The sequence below is a fragment of the Heterocephalus glaber genome, unplaced genomic scaffold (genome assembly GCF_053883595.1).
Source record: "Heterocephalus glaber isolate CG9 unplaced genomic scaffold, H.glaber_assembly_v1.0 deba00000896, whole genome shotgun sequence".
In the NCBI taxonomy this organism is placed as follows: Eukaryota; Metazoa; Chordata; class Mammalia; order Rodentia; family Bathyergidae; genus Heterocephalus; species Heterocephalus glaber.
The window spans coordinates 2,098,253-2,111,437 of NW_028258170.1; the positions used below are offsets into that span (position 1 = coordinate 2,098,253).

General features: G+C 34.7%; 1 pseudogene; it reads right to left on the reverse strand.

The window, feature by feature from the left end:
• Nucleotides 1–2,874: 2,874 nt before the first annotated feature.
• On the reverse strand, nt 2,875–4,859 carry LOC147828874 (olfactory receptor 8K3-like; annotated as a pseudogene).
• Between the last annotated feature and the right edge of the window lie 8,326 nt (nt 4,860–13,185).

The following is a 13,185-nucleotide window of genomic DNA, read 5'->3' on the forward strand; positions in this document are numbered from 1 at the left end:
ATATGGTTTTTCATGTCCATTAGTATTTGTTTTATATAGTTGGGTGCACTAGTGTTCGATGCATAGATATTTATGATGGTTATCTCTTCCTCTTGGATTGTTCCCTTTACAAGGATATAGTGTCCTTCTTTGTCTCTCTTAATCAGTGTGGGTTTGAAATCCACTTGGTCTGCAAAGAGTATAGTTATTCCTGCTTTTTGGGGGGTTCCTGTTGCATGGCGTATTGCTTTCCACCCTTTAACTTTCAGTCAATGAGTTTCTTTTTGAATTAAGTGTGTTTCTTGTATGCAACACATTGTTGGATCTTGCTTCTTGACCCATTCTGCCAGTCTATTTCTTTTGATTGGTGAGTTAAGACCATTAACATTTATGGTTATAACTGACACGTATTGAGTTATCACTGTCATGACTTTTTCTTTTTGTTTTATCCTCCTCCTTTGATTTTAATTTCTTGTCATGCCCAGTGGAATCATTCTGTTGGGCTTCCTGGGGTGTGATCTTCATTGTCTTTTCCTAGGATTTTGTCTAAAATTTTGTGGAGTGCTGGTTTAGTATTCATGATGTTCCTTAGGTGCTCTTTGTCATGAAAGTATCTTATTTCACCATCAATTTTGAAAGATAGTTTTGCAGGGTACATCAATCTGGGTTGGAGGTTGTTTTCCTTTAGGGCTTGAAATACATCACTCCAAGCTCTTCTTTTCTTGAGGGTTTGCACTGAGAAGTCTGTTGTGATTCTTATTGGCTTTCCTTTGTATGTGACTTGTTTCTTTTCTCTAATACTTGTAGAATTCTGTTCTTCTTTTGGGTTTCTGGAATCTTAACAATTATATGCCTATGTGTAAATATTTTTTGATCAAGGCTAGTTGGAGTCCTATATGCCTTGCTTATCTGTATGTCAAATTCATTTCCTCTGTTTGGGAAGTTTTCTGCCATCACTTCTGTAAACAATTTTTTTATGTCATCTGCACTCTCTCCTGTTTCTTCCTTGACTCCAATCAGTCTTATGTTATTTTTCTTCACATCGCCTAGCACCTGCTGGATTGCTTTCTCATGGTCCCTTACGATTTTAAAGAATTTTTTCTTTCCTGGTCCTTAATTGCAATCTTATCTTCTATATCTGAAATTCTATCTTCACATTGGTTCATTCTGCTGTATAGACTTTCAATGGAGTTTTTAATTTCCTGAAAATCTGTTTGCATCTGTTTCATGCATTCAATTTGTTTCCTATGTTGGGATTCCATCATGTTCCTCAGGTACTCTATTTTTTCATCTGTATCCTGTCTAGATTTATTAATCTTGTCTTGCACTATGGGCATGATCTTTGCTGTTATGTGAGAAATTATTTCTGATTTCATTTTTTTCCAGATCCTCTTTCATTGCTAGTTCAGGGAGTTCAGATGGTTGATTATCAGAGTGTTCCACCTTGTTTCCCTTTGGGGTTACTGTAGATGATCTGGAAGTCTGGTTCTGTGGCTTATTTGTCTGTCTTCTCATTTTGATGAGTGTGGGGTGGGCAGGGTGAGTCTGTGTTCCTGGCACCCAAGCAGCTCACCTCCTCTGGGCTCAGAGCCATGGAATGCCTATCTGGAAGCTTCCTCTATTCTGGAAGTTGCAGCATATCTACCCAGAAGCCTCCTCCTGCCTGCAAGCCATGGTACACCAGTCTGGAGGTCTCCTCTGGGCTCGGAGCCATGGGACGCCTACCTGGAAGCTTCTTCTATGCTGGCAGCTGCAGCATGCCTACCTGGAAGCCTCCTGCTGCCTTTGAGCTGTGGTTCACTGACCTGGAGGTCTCCTCTGTGCTCAGAGCTGTGGCATCCCTACCTGGAAGCTTTCTCTATGCTGTGAGCCACAGCATGCCTACTGGGAAGCTTCCTGCTGCCTGAGAGCCATGGTTAGCCAGTCTGGAGGTCTTCTCTGGGCTAGAAGCTGTGGCATGCCTACCCAGAAGCCTGCTGCCTGCAGCCTTTTGTTCTTTATGTGATTGAGAAGAACCATGTGACCCTTTGGTGTCTTGACCCAAGAAGTAGGCCCATGGACCAACCAGTTGCATAGTTGTCTAAAAATTTAGATCCAGTAGCAAAAGGGTGGCCTCCTTGTCTTTGGGCCTTAGCAGCTTCAGTTCTGTTGATTCAAAAAACAGACAAGCTGACTTTAGGTCAGGAACTTACTTTGAGGTTCCACATGTGGTCCTAGAACTGCTAAACACAAGGGAGCATCATTGGCTCTCAAATAATTGGGGTCCTCAGTATCAAGTCCTTCTCTGTGAGAACCCTCACTTGTGGTTTACTTCTGTAAGAACTTTAAATCCTGCTACCTTCTTGACCATGGAGACAGACCCTCCCAATCATGACTGCTTGAGTGTCACTGATGAGCTCTTTTCCAGTTGCCTTGAATTACAAATGGCACCCTTGTCCTGTGCTGACCTCATTCTGTTTAGAGATGGGACCAGCTTCATGGAAGATGGGGTTCATCATGCTGGATATACAGCAACCACAATTGATGAGTTGATCTTAGCCAGGGCCCCTTCCTTTTGGCTGGTGGCACAATGTGCTAAGCTTTGGCACTCATACAGGCACTCCAAAGGGCAAAGGGTAAAAAGGGAAATATATATGGACTTTCAACACATCATTGGCATGATTTACTGAGAGTGAGGTCTTCCCATGGCAGAAGGGAAGCTAATTAAAAATAAACAGGAAATTATACAGTTGCTACAGCCAGTTGGGAACCTAGCAAAGTCGCAGTAATATATATTGTTCAGGACATCAGAAAGGCAAAGACGTCATTGCACAAGGTAACAATACAGCTGATGCTGAAAGCTGAGAAAGACAATGCACTCAAAGCCCTGCTCTCACCACTCTGCAGGCTGGTGAGTCAATGCACAGCTGAAGAATGGAAGCACCAAAAAGGACAACATGGATTATTGTGCTGTGCCAGATCACCACTGCTTTAAGTTTCTTTGTTTTTGAACTGCGGGTGTTTAGGCCTAGTAATGAAAAGTTTGATGAACAATATTTGACTTTTAAAATGGTAAAATGGGAACTGGAAGGCTATCTGTTTACAATACTCTTTGCTAAAAACATTATGGGGGACCTGGGGTAACTTCTGACTGTGGGGGCTATTCTAATGAGAAATTATATTGCAAAGGGAAAACACAAGTTTGGATCAATGGCTCTCTTGTTGGGTGAGCCACTGCTAATTTTGACAACTGTAAACCATATCAATGTAATCCTATATCTATGTATATGCCAGCCGCATGGGATCTTATTTGGCTACAAGGAATAATATATTTCATTAGGACAAGAAATTTAAAAAGATCTTGAGGAAATTTGAGACACACTTCAGGCTTTAGAAACCCACCTAGATTCACTGACCAATGTCATTACAAAATAGGCATGCTCTCTATTTGCTCACAGCCCAGAAAGGAGGGACTTGCTTATGTCTTGGTGAAGAGAGTTATTAATATGCTAATAAATCTGCTATTGTACAAGAATCACTAGATAAACTGAAAGATCAGATTAAGGCTCTTGATGAGAAATTTGGTATAGGAGAGCTGTCCTATGGGATTAATTTTACTTGGGCAGGATGGAAAAAACTTGAACAGGGCCTCTTCTGAGTCCCCTTCTTGTTATAATATTAATATTAAAGTTTGGTCCTTGTGTCATCCAATGGATTTCAAAATTTATACAGTAGCACAGTGCTGCAGCTCAAGACTACCAAATGCTAGTGTTAAGAAATGTAGATAAACTGGATAGAACTTGTAATGGATAGAAGAATTATCCTGAAGTAAACAGAGGGAGGAATGATATGGTAAAGTTTTGGATAACTTAATAGATTGAATATTAGGGTTGTTGTAGAAGCAAAATAAGTAATGTGTTCTTTTAGGATTTGGTTTTCCCATAACTCCTTGTTTAAGGTAAAGGTAATCTGGCTCTTTAACCAGTAACTTCATTAACCTAGCAAAGTTGCAATGCCAGGGTGAATTTACAATGTATATGTGCCTATCTTGTGTCTGTGACTTGTAAATAGGAACTGGAATTGTATTTACATATCAAAGACCACTAGGGATGAGATAATGGCTAAAAGGGATATGAAAAGGGAAACACTGGATAAAAGGGGCATGCATACTAGCCAGACCAGTTTCTGGCATTCCCGCCTGCTTGTGAGAAGAAATTTTATTATTTTATCTGAATTCTGTGTCTCCATGTATTTCTTTCTGAGATTTCTGCAACAATAGGAAATCAAATCAAAAGCCCCAACTATCATTATTATAAATGCAATGTCATGAGAATTTGAGCAGCATAATGAAATCAAGGGGAAGCACTCACATTAGAAATGATTAATGACAGTGTATCCACAGAAAGCCAAAGTGAAAATCTTTGCAGAAATGAGCAGAGACAGAAAGGTGTAGTAAAGATAGGGAACTGCCACTAGTACCCAACATACCCTTGGTGACATGATGGCAGTGTAGATGAGAGGGTGACAGATGGTGACATAGAGGTCATAGGACATGGCAGACAGAATAAAAGTTAACTACAAATAAACACAAGAAAAAGTTAGCTGTGTGGCGCAGGAATGATAGGAGATTATATTTTGATCCACCACAAAAGTCACCTGCATTTTGGGACCCATGGCTGCACAATAGCCAAGATCACTGACAGCCAGGTGTCTGAGGAAAAAGTACATGGGAGTTTGCAGCTTTGGGTCCACCTGGGTGAGGATGATCATGCCCAGGTTGCCCAGCAGTGAGGTCAGGTAGATGATAAGGAACAGGAGAAACAGTGGATCATGAAGTGCAGGGCAATTGAGATGCTCAGCAGGATGAACTTGGTCACAACTGTGAGGTTGCATTTTTCCATCTGGATTTATCAGGAACTCTATTCTGGATAGTAAAGATTTCAAATATTATCACTTGGGGAACATTTATTATGCAAACCTGTGTATGCAAGATACATTCAAACTTTTTAATTCACATTATTTGAAAGTAAAACTTATTTTTACTAGTAACAATATAAGTAAATTTAAATAAATGTAGAGGCAGTTCTGTCATTTTCAAATAGGACAATTTTACTCTGAAAAAATTATGATTTAATATCTAGATATAATTTTGTGGTTAAAATTGGGAGTAATCCTTGTGTTTACTGATTGAAATCTATTTAATCTACTGATATCTATAAATATTCAGCTCAGAACAAAATGTAGCCTAAAATATCATTAGTTCCATGGTTGAGAAATCATGATAGATCTAAGAATGGAGGAATAAGATAGTGAGGTATTTTTCTATTTGTCACTTACAAAATTATAATTTTGTAGTCATACTTGTTAATTAAATTTAATAATGGAACGTTATAGATTCAAATTAAATGATATGTTATATTTACTGTTTCTAAAAATGTGTAGAACATCATAATTTAAAATATAGCAATCTAAAATACTTATTCATATACTTATATTTGGTACATCCAAAATTGTTAAAATACTTGAAAAACATTGAATACATATATAAATTCTAAAAATAGCAGATATACAAATTTAAGTATTATAATGAAAAGCTATAACATATATGCAGTATTATATATTGATACAATGGGTTGCATATAAATAGCATTTTTAGAGGATATTTAGGAAAAGTAATTTAACTAAATTGCATCCTTCATATAAAAACTATTAAGTTCCTTGAAGGGTTGTCTGGAAGTAAGCAGGAATTTTGAATGGTTCAGTGTGCCAAGGATTTGAAAATGGTTACACAGGCCATTTACACATATATTGTGTTTTTATCTGTCTTTAAGTGGTGACAATAACCTACCAGGAAGAGATTTGCTTTACAGTGGACATGTACACCCTTCTGGATTGTAAGCTCACCTCTTCACTGGGGATAAAATGATGACCAGTTGAGGAACAGATCAGGAGGTCAGGAAACAAAACTGATCCCAATTTTTACCTCATCCACCTCCATCATGACTAAAATTAGATAATCCACATACTCTTAATTTTACATTAGTTATCTTCCATTACTTGTAACTAGTATAAGAACATCTAATGTACTACCTTGATATAAATCTACTTTAAGTATCCTTTTCCCTCTTTGGAAATTTTCATTACAATTTAAAAATGCTTATGTGTATGTAACAAATCAGATCTATGTTATTCTGATGGAACCTGTAGGGATATGAAGAAATGTGTGTGAACTAAGAAGAGAGGTCATTGGCATTGGTTTTATACAACTTATGCTCATTTGGTTACCTTTGGAGAAAGGAATAATATATTTTAAGTTGAAAATTTTATAATACATTTTGTAAAGCTATACATCAAATTAAAATTTTACTGTGATACACAATACCATAGAGAAAAAATATAAAACAGAAATGCTGAATATATAGTTTGAGATGTGTTTTGCAATCTTCTTGGGATATGCTGTTGTAACTTTTTAAAAATATGACATAGCACATTATGTAGATAAACAAGTGTTAACCTAATGAAATATATCTGAATGTGTCAATAGCCCATAGTACAAGATTTAGAGAGTATAGTAAAAGTGAATGGCATTTAACAGTAAAAAAATATTTTTGATGTAAAACATAGTCACCATTTTTTCCTTAAAGAGAAAGAGAAATAAATGACACACTGTACAGTGGAAATTGTAGTGATATGATCTGCACTGGAGCTACAAGCAAACAATAACATCTACAAGTGTGCAATGTTATGTGTACATAAACCTGATTATATGTAATTTTATCTTGCACACAGTATTACTTATATAGCTATGTTGTGGCTCATTGAATTTCCAATCTGCTTCTTCTGACATCAGTCCAGCATGAAACATAACAAAGTGTACTGGATGATAATATTGGAGTCTTACGTATAATATATGGAGTAACACTCAGTTTAAATCACGTTTTTATTTCTTTTGGGTTGTGGATTTTTAATCAACAGAAACTACTATTTCTCATGCACAGGAAACTATGATCCAGTGTTCCTGTAATATGGAAAAAAGATACAGATGCTTCCTCTGACAAGCATTGGAGTTAATTTAAAAAAATTGTTTTACTAATATTTATTGAATATTCAAGCTTGGTTTTCCACCTTTACGCTAAGAAAAAAATGTTTAGTCAGATGCAGATTCAATTGCAAAATGAAGAGAATTTTACCATTACCTTGAACCTGGATACCTTAAAGACTCTTGATGCTAAAAAGTTGATATATAGATAGATAGATCTATCTATATCTATGTAACAATCTATATCTATATCTATCTGACAGTCTAAAGTGAAAATATTTTTGTATCAATATGTCAACAATGAATGTACAGTTATTTACATAATTGTAAATGTTAAAATATTTTTGATAAAGTCACAAAGAGACTAAGTCCACTAAATACCTATGAATTTGGAAGGCTATCCAAACAGGAGAATGAATTTCTGCTGTTTCCACTTCTGCCTTTAAAAAATCTCTTTTATCTGTGCTTCAACTCTCATTTTTACTGTCCAACAGATATAAAATTATATGTCTACAAATTGAAACTTTTTCTAAGCACACACCATATATATGTTTCAATAATGCTTGTAACCTCTCAATGTCACAGGAGATGTTAAAGAATTAATGCGAAGATGAAAGGATAGTGAGTCCCATGGCTGCTCAGGAATTATGGAGCAGTAAAAACCACAGAAACTGAATCAGAAATGGCTGTTTCCTTTAGATTTCAAAACAGAGCAAGATGTGGTCATTTCTGCAGACATTGGTAAAACACAGTGAAGCCTGTTTTTGTTGCCCATAATGAAACCTCCTTGATTCACCCATGGATTTCTGATCATCACATCTTTGCGGCCAATTTATGAATTTTTTTCCCTATTTGTACCCTCTCTGAGGAGCTACCAAAGAATTTGTTGGTTATTCCCAAAGCATTTGAATGTTTAATGAAATGCGTGGAGGTTGTCCACTAATTGTCAGGGACAATTTCTTCTCAACTTTGACCTTATTTATTCATTGTGGGTTCCAGGAAACACTCTTTTTGGCTTTTACCCAAAATTCTTTTTGTTATGTTATGCAAAATAAATGAGTTCTGGAGATCTACTCTAAAACATTGTACCCATAGCTAACAGTACCATATTGTCCATTTGAAATTGCTGAGACTGTTAACCTAGCAGTAAACATAATGCAATAAACAAACAAAAAGTGCAACACTGAGTCACAAAATATGCTAAAAGAGGGAAGAATCTTGAAAATATTATTAGAATTCTACAAATCAGGAACTAAATCACATTTGTAATAAACTCTTTGTGAGAAATATTTAGAAGAGAAAAATACATGGGGATGAGAAATAGATTGCAGGGATTGAAGAAAGAGAGGAATGGGGAGGATGAGTCAATTGTACTTTGTAGTAATGGAAAAGTTTTGTAACATTCATATGCAATCTTAAATGCAAACTTATTTTTGAGAGAAATTTTTAAAAGCCTAGATCTTCTAAGTAACAGCTAGGAATGACATGAAAATGAGAAGTTGAATCCCTGGTATTTCAGTTTCTGCTTCATATGATAGAATTCGATGGCAGTGGTGCTGGCACTATATGGTGAATGTACTGATGGGCGCTAAATCTTTTCCTTTAAAATTCTTAATTTATGGCACATGTATTTTAACACAATACACTAATTTTGAATAGATTTAGATATAATTCTACATGTTTGTTTTCTGTGTGCCTTTTTTTTAATGAAGTACTTCTTTATCTTGCATGTATCACTAGAATTCATTCTTGGTAGTTAATTGTGTCTATTATATGCAATTAATAATTGTAGAAATTTATGATAAGTTTTGATTTCTAGAAGTTTCAAATACAGTGTACTAATAATACCTTGCATTTGAAAATTACCAAACTTAAATATATATGTCATACAAAATTATATGTGTATAATTTATGTGTGTAATTTAAACAATTTATGGAATTCAATTTATATAAGTATAAATTATATAATGCCATGCTATATATCCATAAAATGACAGATGCCTCTATAAATTATAAGTTTATTTTTTACATTCATATCATTTAAACTACAAATGTATATGATACAAATCATAACTGTACATACATGCAATACACACATGCACACATGCATATATGGCAAAGTGACTCCACTATCCTTAAGAGTTCTGGTAAATAATAACACTGTTGCTCTATATTTTCATCAAATGAAGTTTCTTCCCCTAATTAATATTACATGAGTTTCAATGATTTATAAATTCAGACTAGCCAGTTATTATTTTAAATTTGCACAAAAATTGTACCATTTAATCTAAGTATTTGTGCATCTGCTTCTTATTCTGATCCATCCTGGTCCTAATCCAAGAGTTCTCTCCCTCACTGGATATGAGCCCTGTATGACATTAGACAATCTGAAGCAAGTTGTCACTGATAAATTCATGTTATCATCCAAAACTGTAAAATTGCAGATACCTAAAAATAATTGTATGATATACTAGTGAGTGTGTTACTCTGAAAATGTCTCTTTTCTCTTGATTTTTTTTCTTTGGTTTCAGTCCATCCATATTAATTCATTTAGGCATTACTATTGAATTTTGCTGAATCAGAAACTTGCAAATTGTTTTCCAAACTGCCTGTTAATTTATACCCCGACAGTGTTGTAGAAATGTTTTTGTTTTCATTCCCTCATCATTGCTTTGAAGACACCAAATTTTTTGAGCATAGAAGAGTATTTGATACATCATTTTACATTTAGAGTGAAAATTATCGATTATTATTCAAGACAAATGAAACATTTTCTATGAGCTAACCCCACCTTTGTGAATTTTTGTATGTAAATATTGTCCATTTTGCTGATTTATTAGTCTGTTATTCATTAATTCAACAGATATATAATTATGTTTATATTCTCAAGCCTCTACTTTTTTCTTTTTTAAAATTTATTTTCATGGTAAAGACTGAAGTAAAGTGTAATAGTCACATTTTTTGTAACTTCTGTGTTGTGCTTAAGAGATTCTTCCATGCTTATTACAATATAGACACACACATATATCCACAAATTTATTCCTAATTTTTATTATTTGGCTATGAATCAATAATAGATATTCCTGATCAGGAATTAGTTTGGCATGTGAAGGAAAGTATTGTGTGATACCACAGGGCAGTGCTTGCCTAATAGAATGAAGGAAATTCAAATATATTATGTAGTAGTGCATTGTCATAAGAGATACTGTATATTTTTACAGGTGAAATACTATGTGTACATTACTTAATCATATTTTAGAAAATATTCCTTGGTCATACTGTGTGTTCTAAGTCTATTGTTCTCCCATTATTAAAGTGTTAATGAAAATCTTGACAAAAAGTTAGTTTGCAAATATAATAATGTAAGATAAGAAATAGAGATATAGGGATAAAAGGGAAAATACAATTGAAAATGATCTTTGAAGAAGACTTATTTTCTATGAAAATGTGTGTGCTAAGTAGGGCAAATTATGAACTCAATAGAGATTCCTCTCTCTGTCCCTCTCTGTGTCTGTCTTTGTCTCTTTTTCTATCTCTCTATCTCTGTCACTCTCTGTAGCTTCTAAACAGGGCACTAAAGAAGGTGACATCTTTAGAAGCCGCCCAGACCCATGGGGTCAAGAAAAGCCAAGAGACAGAGCAAAGAGGAGACCACATTTGTAGGAAAACTAGAATGATGGAAGGGAGCTCAAGCCAGTTCTGGGAGGAAGCACTTAGCCTACCCAGTTCTATTTTATTCTATAAATTATACTCTCTCTCTCTCTCTCTCTCTCTCTCTCTCTCTCTCTCTCTCTCTCTCTCTCTCTCTCTCTCTCTCTCTTTTATTCCTGTGTAGAAACATAATAACCTTGATGTTTGGAGGCCAGGGAGGAATTAGAGAATAGGTTTTATGCCTGTACTGTGGAAGACACAATGAAGGAGGAGGCAACCTGCCCTCAGAAGCCAGCCCAGTGGTGATACCCTGTAATCTGCACACACTGCACTTCTATGCCACAGGTCATGATCAGGCAGTTGGCTGTATAGACTCAAGAAAGAAAGATAAGGCTCTGAGTTAGAATCAGGAGCTGAGATGCTGGGGAAAATGTTCCAGCCTAATGCAAGAAAGTTTTCTTACTCTTTGGATAAATACATTGTGTTTCACCAAGTCTATCAGATATAGATATAGAATTAATTACTATTTTAAATATGAGAGTCTAAAACATACTATTTAAATTAAAGAAAACAGCATATTAACTATGGCATAAATAGAGGTCTGTGTGTACTTTGGGTATTTAATTTGGTATTAGCATCAATTTTCCTGTTATGTATTAAAGATATCAGTGTGCATACTTACTGCAGAAAGCAAATAGGTGATATAGTTATTTCTGTGCTAAAACAACACAAGGGACATTGCCCATTGTCTTTCTTTACAAATTCCGCAACCATGCATGGTGGCACATGCCTATAAGCCCCGCACTCGGAGGCTGACGCAGATGGTCGCATATCAATCAAAAGCCTACGCAGCCAAAAAAATAAGGTCTCTGATCCAAAAGTACCAGGGAGACACATCTGTTCTGAACACCCAAGCGGAGTTCTATTTTAATATTAGTTTGGGGACAATTTTTGTAATTAATGCATCTTGGAACTTTATATTTTTTATACCAAATGATGTTATATATTTTAAATTTTTAGTATCCTAAGTGATGTATAATATTTTGTTCTTCAAATCTTAGCTCAAACATAAATTCCTGGGTTAAATTTTAACATGGAATCTTGCTGTTTTTGTGTATTGCTATGTTCATCAGTTTGTATTACGTTCAGAATTTTCACTTACAAGATGCCTTCTCCGTCTTCGTGAGTACTTTTCAAAAAGTGGAAATTATATCTCCTGTTTAGTTTTCTCCAGGAATTTGTAGGCATTGTTTATTTCTTTTGCCTTAAGCCTTGAGTAGAATTCATGAGTCAGTCTGCCTGGGGGCAAATTGGGGGTCAGGTAGAATGTGATTTTAATATAAATTTCAATTGTTAGATCCTCTGTGTTCATACAATTCATCCAAATGAGTTTCTGAGGCTCAACTGAAGTGCTTGGTACAGCAGTGCTTATGAGCCTAAGCTCAACTATGCATTGGATTATTACAGTATTCATAGAGTCCCAGCACTTTTTATTTAATTTCTTATTCTAAATTTTATTGAAATTGATGAAGCATTTTATAAAATAATACATTCTATTTTCTCCTATTATCTTAGCAATTATTGCACTTATTTGCCAATCTGGATTTTGCAAACTATACATGGGAGAGCAAAAATTTTAAACTTTTAAATACAACATATAAATTATAAAATGGATACTGATTTCTAAAATCAAATAAATATGATATAATATTTTATCTAAGCATATTTCATTTTGTTTATGCCCATTATTTGAGATCTATTGAAATTATGAACAACATATGCTTTAGAAATAGTATATTAGGGTACATTAACTCACAGTTTAACTTTTCAAATTAAAGTACTAGCAAAAAACTATTCTAAAAATATAACTGGTGGAAGTAATTTGGGAAAATGAAAAGTAATTTAAAATATTTAATTTATGTATTTTCATCCCCACCAACAAGTAATATTAACATTTCAATTCTGTCATTGCAGGATGGATTTTGTAGGAAATTATAATATTGTGTTGTATATACTAACAAATAAATTCAACTACACTACATATTTTCATCAAAATGAATTAGATATCTACTGCCTAATCCAAATAATAATTTTTTACCAGATGACAATATACAAGGGCTTTTATTCTTCAAATAATATTTTTATTCATATTTTAATACATAGTCTCTCTGTGTATTCCCTCACATATATATTTACACTGAATTACACAAAACTGCCTGCTGTGCTGGACCAATGGCTTGCTGAATAGCACATTTTGTTGAGTGAATAGACTCTATTGGGTTAATATATGAACATAAAGTCGTTCGTGAGAAAACCATTTCATGCTAAGATCACAATATTAGGATATCTACTTAGAGCACTTGATTATGTTCATATGACATCTTTTTTGTGACCATTCTGCTAAAATGAACCTCTTGAAAATACAATCAAGTCTAATTGTAATACAAGCACCTAGGAGTATACAAAGCCTAAAATAGTAAAATTGATCTCATGCCGACACGGAAGCACAGACACAAAATCACACATGGATACAGGAA